Source organism: Perca fluviatilis, chromosome 21 (assembly GCF_010015445.1).
Source record: "Perca fluviatilis chromosome 21, GENO_Pfluv_1.0, whole genome shotgun sequence".
NCBI classification, from domain to species: Eukaryota; Metazoa; Chordata; class Actinopteri; order Perciformes; family Percidae; genus Perca; species Perca fluviatilis.
The window spans coordinates 1,711,609-1,734,108 of NC_053132.1; the positions used below are offsets into that span (position 1 = coordinate 1,711,609).

Consider the following 22,500-nt stretch of genomic DNA (forward strand, 5'->3'; position numbering starts at 1 on the left):
CACACACACACACAGACACACACACACACACACACAGAGACACACACACAGCAGCTGTGAGATGACCACCTCACAATAAAACTTTTTTCCTTTTATGGATCTTGTTTTTAGGGCTTCGCTAATGCCACACACACACACACACACACACACACACACACACAACACACACATACACACACACACACACACACACACACACACACACACACACACACACACACACACACACACACACACACACACACAGAGAGAACACGAGACACACACACACACACACACACACACACACACACACCACAGACACACACACACACACACACACACACACACACACACACACAAGCAGTCGTTAGCTTTAGCGTAGCTAGCATTGACCTTTAGGACAAGCTGACAGATTTAAAGAGACAGACGATCAGAATACCATTAAAGGGTTTAAATGACATTCACGCTAATTAAGCTCAGTCACACGTTTTAAACCATCCCTACTCAGACAGATCCAAGCGTGATGTCATACATCCACGCTTGATGCTCCGCGCCCTTCACCGGCAGCTGATTGGACGAACACGTCATGTGGGTCCGCCTACTCCCGAATTTCAAAACGAGCGTCATGGCGGCTCGTTGAGAATCTGATCTCATATCGGACTAAAATATTTATAGTACCGAAACATGTTTCTGAAAACATCTGAAGAGAGAAATATACTGTGTGTGTATGTGTGTGTGTGTGTCTCTGTGTGTGTGTGTGTGTGTCTCTCTCTGTGTGTGTGTGTGTGTATGTGTGTCTCTCTCTGTGTGTGTGTGTGTCTGTGTGTGTGTGTGTCTCTCTCTGTGTGTGTGTGTGTCTGTGTGTGTGTGTGTCTCTCTGTGTGTGTGTGTGTCTGTGTGTGTCTCTCTCTGTGTGTGTGTGTGTCTCTGTGTGTGTGTGTCTCTGTGTGTGTGTGTGTCTGTGTTTGTCTGTGTGTGTGTGTCTGTGTTTGTCTGTGTGTGTGTCTGTGTGTGTCTGTGTCTGTGTGTGTGTGTGTGTGTGTCTCTCCCTGTGTGTGTGTGTGTGTCTGTTGTGTGTGTGTCTCTCTCTGTGTGTGTGTGTGTCTGTGTGTGTGTGTGTGTCTCTCGTGTGTGTGTGTGTGTCTGTGTTTGTCTGTGTGTGTGTGTCTGTGTTTGTCTTGTGTGTCTGTGTGTGTCTGTGTCTGTGTGTGTGTGTGTGTGTGTGTGTGTGTGTGTCTCTCCCTGTGTGTGTGTGTGGGTGTATGTGTGTGTGTCTCTGTGTGTGTGTCTGTGTATGTGTGTGTGTCTGTGTGTGTGTGTCTCTGTGTGTGTGTCTGTGTCTGTGTGTGTCTCTGTGTGTGTGTGTGTGTGTGTGTGTGTGTCTCTGTGTGTGTATGTGTGTGTGTGTCTCTCTCTCTCTGTGTGTGTGTGTGTGTGTGCAGTTGCTGAATCTGTCGTCATTTCAGATCAACAAAGGTCAGTTTAAGAGACTTTCGTCTACTTCTCCTGGATAGTCGCGGGGTGGCAACATATAGCAGACGTATATATATATATATATATATATAGTGAATTTAATGACATTAAATAGTATGTACACACTACAAAAGGACACAGGCTGCCATTTACAAACTCATCCAGACAAACTTCATCTCATGCAATCAGTGTCCTGCATTTGAGGCGACCGTACAATGTGACCTCACTTCATAGGAGAGAGAGTAAGGAGTAAGGGGCTTTATCACAGGACAGGCATTAAGGGAAGACCCAGGTGATGAGATGTGTGAGAGGGGAATCAAACAGTTTTTGACTGACTGCAGTGAGACTTGGGAGATTCGCGCTCGTAAATGGTCAAACTGGCCGTAACTTTTAGCAGGGGGTGGTTTAGGCTTTCTTTTAGGCTGGCATTTGCCACCCTATGCCACCCAGGTAGATCGGCCCCTGGCAGCGGCGCCTTCCCAGGATGCTTTGCGGGCGCTTGACGTCACCCAGATGAATGAAGTGGAGCGCGGTGCGACAGAAGCGTCCCACGGCCAGATGGATCTGCACCGTTACACAAGTCAGCAGTCCAGCCTCTCAGCATCCAGCATTCACACGACTTTCTCTAGTTAATGCAGATGATTCAAAGTGCCCATATTATGAAAAAATCACTTTTTCTGTGATTTGGGGAGTTATTTTGGGTCTCAGGTGCTTCATACAAACTTTAATAAACCCATCCATGGTGTTTAGAGTTAGATATGGTTTCTGAATGTGTCCTGCCTTCAGTCTCCTGGTGAGCTGGTCACAATCTGCACGGCTTTCGTCGCTGTGGTCGAACGAAGGGGCGGTAACTGCAACTGTTAGCATGCTAGTGGCTAACGCTAGCATGCTACCTCGTTCTCAATAGCAAAACACTGCTACAACACACACTAGTTCACCATAATCTCCAGAAGAACTACTTCCATGTGCTCCCTGGTTTAGAAGAAGTCTCCCAGCTGATCCTGCCTTGGAACTGACTGAAGTCGGAGAAACAGCCTTTCTTTTACTGTCTATGGAGCTAGCTGACATGAGCTACGACCTGAGCTACTGAGCATGTGCGAGTGCAATCAGAGATAGTACAGAAGAAGAAAAGAGGTTTCACTCTGTAGCTAAAACAGAGACCTGAACACAGGGTGAAAAGAGGAGCTGCAGCAGTGAGAGAGAGCTGTGCATTATAACCAAAATATGGTGTTTTTTTGAAAATAAAACCATGTAAACCTATTCTGGTACAACCTTAAAATACAGTTATGAACCTGAAAATGAGTATAATATGGGAGCTTTAAATATTGATCAGAGACTTTTGGAGGCATTTTTGAGCGGAGGACAGTCTCTATTCTGCAGCTGACTCTTGATAAAGTCGTCAGTTAAACGTACGTTTTCTCATTTCCAGATCGTGCTACTGGCTCATTGGCACAACAAGAGCTTCCTGTTAACGGTCTGAAAGTTCGAACCACCCCCCCCAAAAAAAATGTCTCTGTGAAACATAAATCAAATCACTAATGGTGCAAATCTGCAGTCACACACACACACACACACGCACACACAGAGACACACACACACACACACACACACACACACACAGTGTCGGATCAGAGTCAACATTAGAGGGAATATGTGATATTTCCCAGAATGCTTCAGGGCGCTCTCGTCCTCTAAACTCAGAGCTCTCTGATAGATCAGAACAGCTTCCAATCATCAATCAGACACATACACACACACACACACACACACACACACACACACAGACAGATGACCAGTGTGCGATTGAAGCAGCTTTCCGTTCTGCAGGGAAAAGTCTTAAAGGGGAATTACACGTTTTTCATCATTAAAAAAAGTGCAAAAATAACTCATATTTAAAAGTGAAAAAACTAAAAACAGTGTTTCTCAACTTTCATTCCTCTCAGAGTCTAAAGTGAGGCCGGAGTTATATTAAAGCTGCGAGACTGCAGCTTTAATATAAAAAATACGATCAAATATAACCTATAAATGCAACCAATACCAAGCGTGTTACGGAGCTACGGCGCCGCGTCATGTGGTAACCTTCAGTCCAATCCACTTCATTTATAGAGCACGATTTCAACAGACACAAGGTTTCCAAAGTGGTGCACAAAAAGATAAAACTGAGTAAATAGATAACACAATACAAGCACAGAGGTACCCGATATAAAGATAAATGCAATACAAATTTAAATTAAATTAAATAAGTAAAATAAAAACTAAAATGCACTGTCCGCACACAGTTAAAATAAGCAAGTATACAGATAAGATCAACACTCTACCTGGTGCTAAAAGCCAAAGAGAAGAGGTGGGTTTTAAGAAGAGTTTTAACATTAGACAGAGAGGAGGCTAATGTCTAATGTGCAGAGGAAGTCCACTCAAACGTTTTGGAGCTGCAACGGCAAACGCTCGATCCCCTCTGAGCTTAAGCCTGGCTTTAGGCCCCATCAGGAGCAGCTGATCAGCTGACCTGAGAGATGGGCTGGGAGTGTAGGGGTGCAGCAGCTCCGAGAGGTAAGGTGGGGCGAGGCCATTCAAGGCTTTATAAACAAATACAAGAATTTTAAAATGAATCCTGAAATGGAAAGGCAACCAGAGGAGTGGAGCTGATATAGGTGAGATGTGCTCATACTTGCTGGTGCCAGTTAAAAGACGCGCAGAAGCATTCAGGAACCTTCAGGAAGTGAAGTCATGTCTGATTTGAACCCAGAGGCGGAGCGGCAATCGGGAGAGTCGGGACCTTGTCCCGGTGTGCCGGTAGTGCTTGGAGGCCCGGGCGGGTGCCCTTCGTTTACACGCAAACGGAGAATCCTCCTCTGAAAACGAGTCTTTCTAAAACCTGTGCCCCCGTAATATTAAAGTGCCCATTGGGGTGTTATTTTGTGTCTCTGGTGCTTCCACGCGAATACCAACTTTGAAAGAAACCATCCATGGTGTTCTGAGTGAGATCTGGTTTCTGAATGTGTCCTGCCTTCAGTCTCCTGGTGAGCTGGTCAAAATCAGCACGGCTTTCTACGGCACTAGCTGAGACCAGGGAGCTAGGGGGCTAACCCTTAGCATGCTAGCTTGGTCTCTATGGTAAAACACTGCTACCACACACACTAGTTCACCATAATCTCCAAAAGAACTACTTTCATGTCCCTGTTCTGCAGGTATTCCTCGTTTAGAAGAAGTCTCCCGGCTAATCCTGCCTTGTACTGACTGAAGTTGGAGAAACAGCTAGCTAGCTCATGTAGTCCTTACCTAGCTACTGAGCATGTAGTCTTACCTAGCTACTGAGCATGTAGTCTTACCTAGCTACTGAGCATGTAGTCCTTACCTAGCTACTGAGCATGTAGTCCTTACCTAGCTACTGAGCATGTAGTCCTTACCTAGCTACTGAGCATGTAGTCCTTACCTAGCTACTGAGCATGTAGTCCTTACCTAGCTACTGAGCATGTAGTCCTTACCTAGCTACTGAGCATGTAGTCTTACCTAGCTACTGAGCATGTAGTCCTTACCTAGCTACTGAGCATGTAGTCTTACCTAGCTACTGAGCATGTAGTCTTACCTAGCTACTGAGCATGTAGTCCTTACCTAGCTACTGAGCATGTAGTCCTTACCTAGCTACTGAGCATGTAGTCCTTACCTAGCTACTGAGCATGTAGTCTTACCTAGCTACTGAGCATGTAGTCCTTACCTAGCTACTGAGCATGTAGTCCTTACCTAGCTACTGAGCATGTAGTCTTACCTAGCTACTGAGCATGTAGTCTTACCTAGCTACTGAGCATGTAGTCCTTACCTAGCTACTGAGCATGTAGTCCTTACCTAGCTACTGAGCATGTAGTCTTACCTAGCTACTGAGCATGTAGTCTTACCTAGCTACTGAGCATGTAGTCCTTACCTAGCTACTGAGCATGTAGTCTTACCTAGCTACTGAGCATGTAGTCCTTACCTAGCTACTGAGCATGTAGTCCTTACCTAGCTACTGAGCATGTAGTCTTACCTAGCTACTGAGCATGTAGTCCTTACCTAGCTACTGAGCATGTAGTCTTACCTAGCTACTGAGCATGTAGTCTTACCTAGCTACTGAGCATGTAGCCCTTACCTAGCTACTGAGCATGTAGTCCTTACCTAGCTACTGAGCATGTAGTCTTACCTAGCTACTGAGCATGTAGTCTTACCTAGCTACTGAGCATGTAGTCCTTACCTAGCTACTGAGCATGTAGTCCTTACAGACACACACACACACACACACACACACACACACACACACACACACACAGACACACACACACACACACACACACACCCATACACATAACACACACACACACACACACACACACACACACACACACACACACACACACACACACACACACACACACACACAACACACACACACATTAAGTCTGATTCTGGTTTAAGTCTCTGTGTGAACTCAGCTGCTGTCACCGTTTCTATTGTTTTGTCCCCTGAAGCAAAAGAGAAGAAAAAGGAATATAGTGTCAGAAACTCCTGACGATGTCTCTGTGTGTGTGTGTTTCTCTGTGTGTGTGTGTGTCTCTGTGTGTGTGTGTGTGTCTCTGTGTGTGTGTGTGTCTCTGTGTGTGTGTGTTTCCCCCGGCGATAACAGCTAATCTTCTCTGATGACCGCTGGGAACGACATGATCGTCACATCATCTAACAACAGACACATGCATGCACACACACACACACACACACACACACACGCACATGCACATGCACACACACACACACACACACACACACACACACACACCCTTCTCAGTAATTAGTAGTCTTGTGTTCTTCCTGCCAAGCTGTTACTGAGGGCTCTCAGCTGCCAATCACAGGAATTCCCTCAGCAATTCAGCAGCCAATCAGAGAGCAACAACGCTGACAGAGCCCTGCAGCTAGAGACAGACAGACAGACAGGCAGACAGACAGACAGAGTTTGGTTCATTCGGTCCAGCAGATTATATATTTTATTAGGTGTTTTGGTACCTGTCCTGACCACACTGTTTGTTGTGGTCCCAATCAGCTGATAAGTTAACGAGAAACGAACACAAGTCACTGTCAACATTCACCTCATTGGCCAGATGTGTCTTAGAACAGATTTCCTAAACTGCTCTTTGATTGGTCAGAATTAACATGCAGTTAAAGTTCCAACTAAATACTGGAGTCTCTCCACAGAGTCTCTGTTCAGATTATATTAATTAAAGAGCCGCTGAGCTTCGTTAACGAGCTAACGAGGTTAACGAGCTAACGAGCAGGCTAACAGCCCACAGATCATTTACACACCGAAAACAAACAATTAAACAATTAGAATTCACCGTGTTTGTGTAAAGACTCTTTGATGCCAACGAGCTGATATTGCTAACGCGTTTAAAGTAATTAAATCATTAGCGTGACATTCATCCTGCGAGTGTCAAGGCCGGGTCCTACGAGCTAACGAGCTCCCGCTGTAAACTAATTAAATGGGAATCTAACGGCGCTAACGAGCTAGCATACACAAACACACAACAGGGCTGTTGGTTTAACTGAGAGGAGGAGAAGAAGAAGAAGAAGCTGCAGAAACTCAGACACACACACACACACACACACACACACACACACACACACACACACACACAGACACACACACACACAGACACACACAGACACACACACAGAGACACACACACACACCACACACACACAGACACACACAGACACACAGTCAGATTGTTTTGTGTCCTGGTCCTGTGTGGTTGTGTATTTTCCATCCCTGCCAGTTCATCCCTCCTTGTGTTATTTCTTTGTATTCTGCCTTCTGTTATTAAATCTTCGAGTCCCACCTTCTCCTGCCTGCCTGCCTCTACACTGCAACAGAAACATGTTGGAAACCAGCTCTGCCACTGATCTGAATACAACTTGTCTTCATTTGGATTAGAGAGTGTAACCCCTGCTCTGTCTCTGTCTCTGACCTCTGACCTGTTGAAGGTCACATCTGGATCCAGCTGTTTTCCCGATCAGCCTCAAAGACGGCGTGTTGGCGAGACGGTCCACTCGCCGCAGCTTTGAACACAGTCAGAGTCCCGGCGCTCACAAATGTCACTGCACAGGAAGCTCGGAGGGAAACCAGCAGACAGCAGACTCTGTGTGGACCAAATAAAAGCCTGTTGTCACGAGGAATTCGTACGTAAAGCTCTGGAAGTTAAGAAATGTAATTTGTAGGAAACATCTGTTCATGTCCCAGCTGTTTTAATCTTTCTTCTAATCCTAAATAGGGATGCACGAATCTAGATATTCGTGGGATCATAACGGGCGACAAAAGAGCCACAAGGCGACAAGCGACAAAAGGCACAAAAGGCGACAAAAAGGCGACAAAAATGTGACAAAAATGTGACAAAAAGTAACTGTAGAGTTGGCTTTCCCTGGCCTTGTCCACGTCCTCTACTGTACTGCATGTGCGACCTACTAACTAATGTGTACTAACTAGTACTAGTTAGTACACATTAGTTAGAATCTTAGAATCTTCATAACTAGTCGTTTTGATGTTGTTGCTGTTCCTGATTAAATTAAATTGTAAAGCGATGAAATGTAACTTCACAGGATGTCACGGTAACCAGTTCACGAGAAACAGACAGACAGACAGACAGACAGACAGACAGACAGGTCTCTGCCAACGAGACATCAAGGTAATTAAACCCAAATTAATCATCCATGTTAGCGTCTGCACCCGCGCTCTGATCGCTACAGAAACACAATCAATCATCATCAGCATCAGCCACGACATCATCATCACCATCTTCATCATCATCATAATCATCATCATCATCATCATCATCATCATCATCATCATCATCATCACCATCTTCATCACCATCTTCATCACCATCTTCATCATAACTGTTATTATAGTCGCTGAGTCTGAGAAACACACCGGCCACGTTTAATGGTATTTAAATGTGTGTGTGTGTGTGTGTGTCTGTGTGTGTGTGTGTGTGTGTGTGTGTGTGTGGAGTGAGGAGTGAGTGGGGAGTGAGGAGGAGAGTGGTGGTGAGTTGTGTGTGTTTGAGTGAAAGTGTGTGTGCTTGTGGGAGTGAGTGGGAGTGAGTGGAGTGTGTGTGTTGTGTGTGTGTGTGTGTGTGTGTGTGTGTGTGTGTGTTTGAGTGAAAGTGTGTGTGCTTGTGAGTGAGTGAGTGTGTGGGTGTGTGTGTGAAAGTGTGTATGTGTCTGTGTGTGTGTGTGTCTGTGTGTGTGAGAGTGTGTGTGTGTGACTGTGTGTTAGTGAGTGAGTGAGTGAGTGAGTGTGAGTGTGTGTGTGTGTGTGTATGTGTGTGTGTGTGTGTGTGTGTGTGTGTGTGTGTGTTGAGTGAGTGAGTGTGTGTGTGTGTGTGTGTGTGTGTGTATGAAAGTGTGTGTGTTGGACAGGGAATCAGCTTCTGAGGCTAATTTCCATACACTGCTGTTAATTAGATCTGTCAATCATCTTGCAGAGTGTGTGTGTGTGTGTGTGTGGTGTGTGTGTGTGTGTGTGTGTAACTGTGTGTGTTTCAGCTTGATCCTCCTTCATTCCCTCAGGTCAGCCTCTGATTGGTCCGTTTGCGGCTGTCAATCAAACTTCACAATTTTCCTCATTGCAGTTTAAAGACATTTTTCATTTAAATATTTCGTACGCTGACGGACAGTTTGTAGTCCGGAGGGAACCGTTTCCTTCAGAGATCAAACTGCAGGTGAGACGTTTCTAAATCTACGTAACCAAACATCTCATTAATTAACTGACACAACCTGGCAGCAGATACTTTACTTCAGTGAGAGTACTAATACTGCAGGGTACAAATACAGTAAAAGTCTAATCGCTATAGCTGCACCTCCGAGCAAGTCTCTTAACCCTTGTGTTGTCTTCCCATCCACCATGATAAAACACCCTTTTGTCGTGGCCGGTTAGCTCAGTTGGTAAAGCGGGCGCACATGTGCAGAGGGTTGTTCCTTGATGCAGAAGGTCAAGGGTTTGAGTCCGACCTGGGACAGTTTCCCTGCATGTCTTCCCCCTCTCTCTCTCAGCTTTCCTATCGAATAAAGGCCTAAAAATTAAATACAAAAAAAAAATTGAGATTTTTTCAACGTTTTTGGCCCTTTTTCTAAAATTTGTAGGTCTTCTTTCAGTGTTTTTGTGGCTTTTCCTAACGATTGTCGTTTGTGTATATATATTTTTTCATTTAAATGTCAATCTGTTTTTTTTTTCTGGTGTTTATCGATCATTTCTTAATTCGTTTCTTAGTCTCTTATCAAATTAAATTTAAGTTTAAGGATAAACAGAAAGCTAAAACAAAAGAGAAATGTGTGTTAATGTTATGGTTTCTGTGTGTTGCCTTGTATTTGGTTCTATTTCTCTTGTCTTGGTGGTAGATTTCTGTATCTATCCTGTTTTGTATGTTTCTCTTGTGTAGGTTTACCCTGTTTTTACTGTGTTCTGTGTATTGTGTATTTCTGTTTCCTGTTTTATTGTCTGGTTTTCTGTCTTGTCTTGTCTAGTTAGCTTATAGCTGTGCAGTACAACTAAAATATGGTGTTTTTTGATAATTAAACCATGTAAACCTATTCTGGTACAACCTTAAAATACAATTATAAACCTGAAAATGAGCAGAATATGGGACCAGATATTTCATTAGGTGCATTCTGTTCCAAATGTTTATCAAACAAATCAGGAGTACTAAATTTGAACACTTTTTATCTTACACATGCCAGACAGGAGGAGACAGCGAGGCCATCCCAGGCTACAGGACATTCTTAGGTTACACTTTACTTGAAGGTATCGACATAATCGTGACATGACACTGTCATGAACGTGTCATAAACGTTATCAACAAGTCATAAACGTTTATGACTTGATGACTTTATGATGTTTTTGTCATGACAAGTTGACATTGTTTTGGGTTGTCTTGATTATGACAACTTGACATTAATCAAAGTGACATCACCAGAAGTTGTCTTGGTCATGACAACTTGACATAACATTTCTTTGTCCTTATTAAGACAGCTTGACATTAAACAGGATGACATTATGTCAAGTTGTCATTACAAAGACATCCAAAACTAATTTAATGTCAACTTGTTCATGAATTGTTTATAACGTTTATGACACATTCATGACAGTGCCATGTCATAGTCACGGCAGTGTGATGTCATAGTTATGACAGTGTGATGTCAAAGTTACGACAGTGCCATGTCATAGTTACGACAGTGTTATGTCATAGTTACGACAGTGTTATGTCATAGTTACGACAGTGCCATGTCATAGTTACGACAGTGTGATGTCATAGTTACGACAGGTCGATGTCATAGTTATGACAGTGTGATGTCATAGTTACGACAGTGTGATGTCATAGTTACGACAGTGCCATGTCACAGTTACGACAGTGCCATGTCATAGTTACGACAGTGTGATGTCATAGTTATAACAGTGCCATGTCACAGTTACGACAGTGTGATGTCATAGTTATGACAGTGCCATGTCATAGTTACGACAGTGTGATGTCATAGTTACGACAGGTGGATGTCATAGTTATGACAGTGTGATGTCATAGTTACGACAGTGTGATGTCATAGTTACGACAGTGCGATGTCATAGTTACGACAGTGCCATGTCACAGTTACGACAGTGTGATGTCATAGTTACGGCAGTGCCATGTCATAGTTATGACAGTGTGATGTCATAGTTACGACAGTGCGATGTCACAGTTACGACAGTGTGATGTCATAGTTATGACAGTGTGATGTCACAGTTACGACAGTGTGATGTCATAGTTACGACAGTGTGATGTCATAGTTATGACAGTGTGATGTCATAGTTATGACAGTGCCATGTCACAGTTACGACAGTGTGATGTCATAGTTATGACAGTGTGATGTCATAGTTATGACAGTGCCATGTCACAGTTACGACAGTGTGATGTCATAGTTATGACAGTGTGATGTCATAGTTATGTCAATACCTTCAAGTAAAGTGTTACCCATTCTTATTCTAAACCCAATATATTTCTACACTGTGAAATAATCATGTGACCTGTTTTTAACTCCACCCTTCAAAGAACCATAATCGAAGGAAGAATCAGAATTGTTCAAATCAACACGATGGGGGCGACCTCCAGCTCCCCCAGTGAGAGCGTGCGCCCCATGTAGGCTGAGTCCTTTGCAGTGGCCCGGGTTCGAGTCCGACCTGTGGCCCTGTGCTGCATGTCCTCCCCCATCTCTCTCCCCCCTTTCTGTCTGTCTTCTGTCACTCTGAAGTAAAGGGGAAAAAGCCCCAAAACATAATCTTAAAAAAATAAATCAAAACGATGCCCAACCCTACGGTCTGTGGTCCGATGACTTGTTGCAGCTGAAGGTCGCAGGTTTGATCCCTGAAACCGCGGCTGTGCCCTGGAGCAAGGCAGCGGCAGAGTCCTGCTGTCTGCTGACTTCTCCGCTCTAATTAAGATGAATCAGCGGCTCGTTAAGTCTCAGCGTCGTCCTGCAGTGAGACGGGCGACTCAAGGACGACACGAAGGAAATACAATCATTTAAATCGGTTCAATAAAGTAACTCAGATATTTACTGTGTACTTTTACTCCACTACACTTATTTAACCTTTGTGTTGTCGTCCCGTCAACTGTGCAACTTTGTGTTTTTCTGGGTCGAAATGTCAACATTTTGTTCTAATTTTTCTACACTTTTCTCTACGTTTTTGTAAATTTTATTCAAATTTTTGTATCACTTTTTTTTAACAAGTTTTCATCACCTTTGGCGATGTTTACTCAGCGGCGTCAGCGGCCATTGTTACTTCAACGTATCTGCTAAAAAGTTATGAAACACATTGACATCTGTTGGAAATGATCTAAACTATACTACTGTTGTGTATTATTTAGGGAACAGTCTGGTAGAATAAAGTTGGTAAAGTAACCTGTGCTGCCCGCACCATCCGGTTAGCGGTTAGCCAGCTCATCTCGGCTAGTGCCGTAGAAAGCCGTGCAGATTGTGACCAGCTCACCAGGAGACTGAAGGCAGGACACATTCAGAAACCGTATCTCACTCAGAACACCATGGATGGGTTCTTTTTAAAGTTGGTATGAAGCACCAGATCCCCAAATCCCAGAAAAAGTGATTTTTTTCATTATATGGGCACTTTAAAGTTTGTTGTGAATATTTGGTTTAAACTAGCTTTCAAACAAATACCCCCCAAGGGCACCTCAACGCCCCCCTTTCCAAAATATTGCTTCCAGCGCCCCCCCCTGTCATCTTCTGAATGCCCCCTGGGGGGCAGTACCACCCCCGTTGAGAAACACTGCCGTAGACATGTATAGTTTCCAACTGGGAACCCAGAAATTCTGACATTTCACTTCAGATTGAACACAACATGTCCGTGCCCGTCGCCTGGTATCATAGCGGACTGAAAGGCAGAGTCCTATCTGATTATGATTGCGTCAGATAAAAGCAACGCAGTGGAAGGTGGTAAAATAAGTGGACAATTTATTACAGTGAAAAATCCCATTAATTTGAAAGTACATTAAAGAAGCATGCGCGAACATCTTGTGCATGTCGGATCGCGCAGGCAGCACAGATCTAGCCTGGTGAGAGCGTCCTGGTCTGGCAAGCTCCAGTTTTCTACTCTCAGATCAGTCTGGCATCTTGAGATAAGAGAACATTTGGATCCGTTCGCCAAACGATCGACCAATCAGCGTTGGTTTTGAGGCGGGTTTAGGTGGTAATAGACAGATGGTTTATCCAATCAGCTAGCCAGGATTTTCAGACAGCGGTAGCCCTAATTCTGTTAGCTGCTCGCTAAGGCTTTTTCCTCTTGGATCCTTCTTTTGGAATATGGACCAGGAACCTGAAATGGGGCCTTTTATTCCTAAATTCTCGTTACACAAACGGTAAACATCCTTTACCGACATGCTGCGTGCTTGCTGAGCTAACGAGCTATGCTTTGCCTGCAGCAGCAGCAGGGGTAGCCTGGCTTTTGGGTGTATTTTCATACGCTTTGTTGATCTGATTGGTTGATTTGGCCCGTCTATCACCAACTATAGTTGGTGATAGACAGATGGTTTATCCAATCAGCTAACCAGGATTTTCGCCCCTTCCCAAAAGTTCTCCAACGGAAAGTTCCCAGATGGATATGCCGAACAAATGCGAAGTGATCCATCTGGAGGAGTCAGGTTAGCACAGATCACGTTCCCACATAAACACTGGAACACAGTTTATCTTTTCAGGTTTATGTCTTTGGTCCAATCAGAGCTCTGAGTCCCGCTCTGTTTTCCTTCATGTGTTCATGTTTAATTCAGCCGTCCATAATGGAGCCAGCAGGGAGCATAAGTTATTAAAACATTCAGCGGGTTAAATATTAAGCGGGGAACATTTCTTCTGTGAGTGGAGTCATTTAAAGAAGCAGAGATTCAGACTTTTAGTCCATTAAACAGCCAATCAGACGACTGGTATTAACGCCACAGACCAGTCAAATAATCATCGCAGTAACTGAGAAACCTAAAGCATTAAGCAGCCGAGGTCAGAGAGTTAAACAGCTGACTGCACACATCAGACAGCTCTGCTGTGGAACGGGTCTAATATGTGGGAGCGTTAACGCATAAAGGCAGTGGTGTAGTCTAATGTGTTGTAGTGGGTATACTGTACTGTATATGAATATATTAGCCTATATATATGGGCCGGAATCTGCCTTTGGGGGAGGGGGGGGGGTCTGGGTGTCCTCCTCCAGGGTTATTTTGAGCGTCAAAAACTTCATTTCCTGCATTCAGATAACTTTTTATTCACCAATTTACGGTGGAAATCCCTTTATTTAGCCTATGTGAAGAAGAAAAACACAGATGACAATTCAAAATATGTCAAAATTATACTGGAAAGTATGTTGTAGCATGTCATTGGGAATTTTTAAGATGGTATATGGAAATCCTGGCGCTTTCTTAGTGGGTCTACTGCGTATACCTGTGTATCACGTAGACTAAACCACTGCTTAAAGAAGACAATGAACTGTGGAAAAGCAGACGCAAAAAAACGTTGGAAAAGGAGACAAAAACGGCGATAAAAACTAGACTATTTAAGGGTTAATGCCTGAAGATGGATCCATCATCAGAGAACAGGTTTAATGTGATTTAAGGTTAGAGATGTTTAAAATGCATCCGACTTTGTTGAGTAAATTAAAAGTATAATTTTCAGTAAATATTGAGTGTGATGAAAAGTTTTAGAGTGTAAAGTGTTCTAAGCACGTCATTAATGTTGTGAAATGGTCCCAGTTTGGTCAGAAGGTAAAAATGGTGTCAAAAACATTGGAAAAGGAAATGGAGAGAGAGGGAGGACAGAGGGGAGGAGAGAGGGAGGAGAAAGGAAGGAGTGAGGGAAGAGAGAGGGAGGAGAGAGGGAAGAGAGAGGGAGGAGTGAGGGAGGAGGGAGGGTGGAGTGAGGGAGGAGTGAGGAGGAGAGAGGGAAGAGAGAGGGAGGAGGGAGGGAGGAGGGAGGAAGGAGTGAGGGAAGAGAGAGGGAAGAGAGAGGGAGGAGGAGGAGGAGATAGAGGGAAGAGAGAGGGAGGAGTGAGGGAGGAGGGAGGGAGGAGAGAGGGAAGAGAGAGGGAAGAGAGAGGGAGGAGTGAGGAGGAGAGAGGGAAGAGAGAGGGAGAGGAGGGGGAGGAGGGTGGAGGGGAGGAGGAGGAGAGAGAGGAGAGAGAGGGTGGAGGAGGGAGGAGGAGGGAAGGAGAGGGAAGAGAGAGGGAGGAGGAGGAGGAGAGAGAGGGAAGAGAGAGGAGGAGGAGGGAGGAGGAGGGAAGAGAGGGAAGAGAGAGGAGGAGGAGGAGGAAGGGAAGAGAGAGGAGGAGGAGGGAGGAGGGAGGAGGAGGAGGAAGAGAGAGGGAGGAGGAGGAAGAGAGGAGGAGAGAGGAGGGGGGGGGAGGAGGAGGAGGAGGAGGGAAGAGAGAGGAGGAGGAGGGGAGGAGGGGAGGGGGAGGAGGAGGAGAGGAAGAGAGAGAGGAAAAAAAACACCAAGAACCACCAAAACAGCCCTGGCCCAGAAAAAAAACAATACTAAATTAGAAATAAAAAATAAATACAAAAAAAAAACACAATACACACAAAAAACAATAGATGAAAAAAAGATATAAATAATCACATATATAATACAAACACACACACAACATACAATAAATACACATCAACAAAACATAATAAATAACGGTTTTTAAAAAACAAATGGATTAGATTCATTAAGAGAGAGAGAAAATAGAGGTAATTGAAAAATAAAAGAACAGTGCATGGTGGATGTTGTGTGTGAAAGAATGAAATATAATAACAATACTCCATTTATACCCAAACAAAGGAGAGCCGCAGAAAGGCTCTGATTGGTTGAGATTGGTTTAAAAAGTGTGAAAATAGTAAAAAAAAGTGGCAAAATGCAACAAAACGTTACATAAGCGCAAATCTCAAAGACTCGCAGCAGATTGAACAGCTGAAGGTCTCGAGCACATGGACACCTCTGCTCAGTGCCTTCCATTTGGGTTGGAAAAAAGGAGACATAAAGGAGACAAAAAGGAAATAAAAAGGAGACAAAAAGGGGACAAAAAGGAGACATAAAGGAGACAAAAAGGAGACAAAAAGGGGACATAAAGGAGACAAAAAGGAGACAAAAAGAGACAAAAAGGAGACAAAAAGGAGACATAAAAGAGACAAAAAGGAGACATAAAAGAGACAAGGAGATATAAAGGAGACAAAAAAGTAAGACAAAGGAGACATGAAAGAGACAATGAAGGAGACATGAAGGAGACAAAAGAGACAAAAAGGAGACATAAAAGAGACAAAACTCCTTCAGAAATAATCAGACCGATATGTTTGTCTAATGGTGACCAGTTGCCAGATCTGGTATGAAACACATCTTATTCACACAATCCACCATTTACAATGTTCAACCTGTTAGTCACCTCAACCTGGCAACCTATACCCCTCAACCTGGCAACCTCTAACCCTCAACCTGGCAACCTCTAACCCTCAACCTGGCAACCTGGCCATCTATACCCCTGAACCTGGTAACCTCTAACCCTCAACCTGGCAACCTATACCCCTCAAACTGGCAACCTATACCCCTCAACCTGGCAACCTATCCAGTTGATCAGTTGATCTCTGCTTCGCAGAAAGTTCAGAACCGAAAGCGAGCCGATAAAGACTGCAGGTGAAGCTGGTGTTCCCGCAAAGAAATCTAAATATAGCTGTCAATTTCAACATGTTGGGCGCAACAATCTCCATGCATCTTACCTATAGCCATATGGACAACCTCCACGCTTTTCGTAAGGTTTGTCAAATTGATTTTAATGTAGCGCACGACTGGAAAATGACATCACCGAGCACATTAAAACACAGCGGCACCATCGCGCTGAAGAGGCAGATATAAGGACACACGGACGAGTTCATCCTTCATCACGAAGGAACAGACAGAGGCAGAAACCGTGAAGCTAGCTGAACTCAAGATGGAAATGTTGGTAGCACAGACAGTACACTTAACAGTTGTGTAAACTGAAGATGTGTCCCAGGCAACATCCCATAGTGGTCAACGGTGCTCTGTGTCAGCACAGCCGGGCCAGCCGAGGCCGGTTCTTCAGGACTGTAACACCTCTAGTCCTACACACCAATAACACACATCAGATATCAGAACTGGACTGTAACGGGCTGCAGAGTACTTCAGCCTCATGCCACCGGGATCGCCATCACACATCACACTAATGGACTGCCAACTGGACAACACACACACACCCACACATACACACACATATATACACACACACACACACACACACACACACACTCAGAGGGCGGTGACCTGCTATTACTGAGCTTTTCTGCTTCGCTGCAGCCTGGTAATGATGGTCAGCTTTGTGTGGGTGTGTGTGTGTGTGTGGGTGTGTGTGAGTGTGTCTGTGTGTGTGTGTGTGTGTGTGTCAGGAAACTAGTAATGTGTTGGTTGAGTAACTAAGTGATTGACAGAGAGAGGGAGAGAGTGACAGGAGAGGGAAATAAAAGGAAAGTGTTGAGTGTGTTGACCCGTCTCTCCTTTTTTTTCGTCCGGAGTTCAAAATCAGACCGACACCCATAAAATGGCTGCAACACACACACACACACACACACACACACACACACACACACACACACACACACACACACACACACACACACACACACACACACACACACACACACACACACAATTGCAGCAAGGTTTTAATTAGTGATGTAGTTTTAGTTGAGTGATCAGCTTGTAAAAGCTAACAATGTTTGCTGCCCTCTGCAAAAACACAACAGCTAATTTAATTCAACACACACACACACACACACACCTACACACACACACACACACACACACACACACACACACACACACACACACACAAACACAACACACACACACACACACACACACACAGACAGAAAGCGGGGAAATTAACACAGGTTAAATCAATTTCGTTTTGTGCTTATGGGATCAAACGGTGAGTCTGAGAGTCAACAAACACGTGTTCATTAAAACTATTTTCTTTCAGCAGCGGCTCCTGTTATTGATCCGCTCGGCTGCAGTTATTAATTCTGTCTGATTTCATGTTTATTTATATATTTAGGATGACACGAGTTCAGCCTGAACCCGCTCTAACAAACAGCCCGAAGAGCCAAAACCAACAAATGTTTAATAGTTCACATCTGAACAATGATGGATGACTTTGAGGAACTAACGTGCAGTGATCAGGGAACTCAGCTTGGACGTATGGTGCTTAAAAGGTATAAGTGAGTAGATTAAGGTCCTGTTCACACGCACGGGTTATTTTCCCTTCGTCTACACGCAAACAGAGAATTCTCTGTAGAACAACAATACTACTACCATACTCTCTCTCTCTCTCTGCACACACACACACAACACACACAAACAAAAACAAACATACACACACACACACACATACACACACACACACACACACACACACAAAACACAGACACACACGTACAGACACACACACACACACACACACACACACACACACACCGTACAACACACACACAGACACACACACACACACACTCACGTACACAGACACACACACGTACACACACACGTACAGACACACACACAACAACACAAACACACACACACACCATACACACACACACACACACAACAAACACACACACACACAAAAAACACACAGACACACACACGCATCAATAAACACCACACACACAAACACACACACACAGACACACACAAGTAGACAACACACACACATAGACACACAACAGCACACACACACACACACACACACAGACACACACACACAGACACACAACACATACCGACACACACAAGACACACACACATGTACAGACACACACACACACAAAACAAACACACACACACACACACACACACAACACAGCACACACAAAAACACACACCATTAACACACAAAAACACACACACACACACACAATACAAGAACACACACACACACACACACACACACACACACACACACACACACACACACACACACACACACACACACACACACACACACACACACACACACACACACACAACACACACACACACACACGTTTGTGTTTATTTCACACGCCATCAATGCGTCCTTAAACACAACGATCATGTATGAGCCGTGTGAAATGGGGAACCCCAAATAAGCTCCTAAAATCTTTTCGGAGGGGGCCCGATAACCGTTTGTGCCACTTGTGCTATGCCTATGAGGTCGTTGGACTGACAGAGTGTATGTGTGTGTATATGTGTGAGTATATGTGTGTGTATATGTGTTTGTTGGTGTTGATATTAGAGCATCAGTGTTCTTGACTGCTGACCTTAAACAGGGTCTGGATGCACAGCTTTGACTTTTGGCCACTCTGATTGGCCGATGACATCGTTACACACCTTGTGTTAACGGTTTTATTAATGAACTGTTCAGGTTTGACTTTGTGCTCTAAGATAAATGTCCTCTTTACACTTCCTGTCTCTCTCTCCTTTCTTCTCCTAATTCTTACTTTAATTCTCCCTTTGCTCATCTCTCTTCATCTCTCTCACTATCTCTCCCTGTCTCTCTGTCTCTCTCTCTCTCTCTCTCTCTCTCTCTTTCTCTCCCTCTCTCTTGCTCCCTCTCCCTCCCTCTCCCTCCCTCTCACCATCACTCCCCATTATCTGTCTCTCTCTCCCCTCTCTCTCTCCCCTTCCTCTCCCTCTCCCTCCCTCTCTCTCCATCACTCCCCATTATCTCTCTCTCTCCTCTATTACCTCCCTCTGTCGTCCATTAGTAACACCTGAATCCTTCTATTACGTTCACGAAGTCGGCGCCATAAATCCGGCGCTGCCGTTCGCGCGCCGAGCGCCGGCTCAGTGTTTTTGATAATTTTAAATTCACATTACCTTTGTGATGTACTTCATGCTTGATCATATCGGGCTCTTTGATTTTATTAACTCTGTCTCTGAATGGATTTGTGCAGCGCTCTGCCGTCCATCTCCGTCTGCGTGGCCCCGAACGCCTCGTCCAACGACCGCCGCGACCTCCAGGCGCCGCTGAAGGTCGAAGGCCTCGGAGACTCTGAGACTCTGCCATCCCTAAAACACAGACACAAGTCATACAAAACCAGAACCAGAACCAGAATCAGAATCAGCTCAAAGTACAGCAATTATTTAACATATGAGAATAAAAACAGAAAGTACTGTAAGATACAGTACAACAATACTACTACCATACTCTCTCTCTCTGCACACACACACACACACACACACACACACACACACACACACACACACACACACACACACACACACACACACACACACACACAGACACACACACACACACAGGCACATGTACAGGCACACACACACTCACACACACACACACACACAGACACGCGACAGACACACACACACACAGACACACATACACACACACACACACACACAGACACATGTACAGACACACAGACACACACACACACACACACACACACACACACACACACACACACACACAGACTACTACTCAGTAGCCTGCCTACAATTTTAAGTGAGAACAAAAATATATAGTTTTTATACAGACTTTTGTATACATTATATATTCTTGTGTATTATCATAATTATCACTAGAATATATATATCTTTTTTAACCTCAACCTCAAACCAGATAAAGACTTGGGCCCCCCCTGTGATCTTTGCTGCCCTCCTAAGGGGTCCCTGGACCCCAGGTTGGGAACCACTGGTCTAATTCACACAGTTTTCTCTCAACAGTTGCCGTTGTAATTCTGCAGGCCAGCTTCCAGCTCTGCTCGCCATCGTGTGAGCAGTCGTCTGCTCGTTGTGTGAACTTCAGCAGACGACTGCTAAAATGTTCCCGGCAGAACTCCAAACCAGGGATGCACCGAGTCCAGGATTGGTCTTCTGATTGGGCTGAACATTTGGGCTTTTTGACGGGGTTCTAGTGTCTGCTGAACCTTAGAATTTGTTCCCAGGGAACCGAACCCTACGCTTTTACTCGGCGCGCTCTGCTGGTCGCTGTAACCACGGCGCCGTTGATTACGGGAAGGTGTTTACGTAGGTGGAGCATTCAATGTAGTAGGCTGTGAGGAAGTGGACATGGATCTGGTGAGGGAAGGTGTTTACGTAGGTGGAGCGTTCAATGTAGTAGGCTGTGAGGAAGTGGACATGGATCTGGTGAGGGAAGGTGTTTACGTGGGTGGAGCGTTCAATGTAGTAGGCTGTGAGGAAGTGGACATGGATCTGGTGAGGGAAGGTGTTTATGTAGGTGGAGCGTTCAATGCAGTAGGCTGTGAGGAATTGGACATGGATCTGGTGAGGGAAGGTGTTTACGTAGGTGGAGCGTTCAATGTAGTAGGCTGTGAGGAAGTGGACATGGATCTGGTGAGGGAAGGTGTTTACGTAGGTGGAGCGTTCAATGCAGTAGGCTGTCAGGAAGTGGACATGGATCTGGTGAGGGAAGGTGTTTACGTGGGTGGAGTGTTCAATGTAGTAGGCTGTGAGGAAGTGGACATGGATCTGGTGAGGGAAGGTGTTTACGTAGGAGGAGCATTCAATGCAGTAGGCTGTGAGAAAGTGGACATGGATCTGGTGAGGGAAGGTGTTTATGTAGGAGGAGCATTCAATGCAGTAGGCTGTGAGAAAGGGGAAATGGAATTGGGGAGGAAGTTTCCACGTGTCAATTGCAGTAGGCTGTGAGAAAGTGGACATGGATCTGGTGAGGGAAGGTGTTTATGTAGGAGGAGCATTCAATGCAGTAGGCTGTGAGAAAGTGGACATGGATCTGGTGAGGGAAGGTGTTTATGTAGGTGGAGCGTTCAATGCAGTAGGCTGTGAGGAAGTGGACATGGATCTGGTGAGGGAAGGTGTTTATGTAGGTGGAGCGTTCAATGCAGTAGGCTGTGAGAAAGTGGACATGGATCTGGTGAGGGAAGGTGTTTACGTAGGTGGCGAGTTCAATGCAGTAAGCTGTGAGAAAGTGGACATGGAACTGGTGAGCGAAGGTGTTTAGTAGGTGGAGCGTTCAATGCAGTAGGGTGTGAGGAAGTGGACATGGATCTGGTGAGGGAAGGTGTTTACGTAGGAGGAGCATTCAATGTAGTAGGCTGTGAGGAAGTGGACATGGAACTGGTGAGGGAAGGTGTTTACGTAGGTGGCGAGTTCAATGCAGTAAGCTGTGAGAAAGTGGACATGGAACTGGTGAGCGAAGGTGTTTAGTAGGTGGAGCGTTCAATGCAGTAGGCTGTGAGAAAGTGGACATGGATCTGGTGAGGGAAGGTGTTTATGTAGGTGGAGCGTTCAATGCAGTAGGCTGTGAGAAAGTGGACATGGATCTGGTGAGGGAAGGTGTTTATGTAGGTGGAGCGTTCAATGTAGTAGGCTGTGAGAAAGTGGACATGGATCTGGTGAGCAGAAAAAGTTGTTGTTTGGCAGTACTTTCAGTCAAAAGAAGACCATTCAAGTCCAGCTACATGTTCAATC

The 22,500-nt window shown here is 44.8% G+C and overlaps 1 long non-coding RNA gene across 2 annotated transcripts in view; it reads right to left on the bottom strand.

Moving 5' to 3' along the window:
- The window catches only part of LOC120550708, a 132,627-nt gene that overhangs the window by 14,271 nt on the left and 95,856 nt on the right, over positions 1–22,500 (bottom strand). For both annotated transcript variants that reach the window (XR_005637771.1, XR_005637770.1), the window contains exon 2: positions 19,903–20,094. This is a non-coding gene — a long non-coding RNA (uncharacterized LOC120550708). The remainder of the gene's footprint in view (positions 1–19,902; positions 20,095–22,500) is intronic.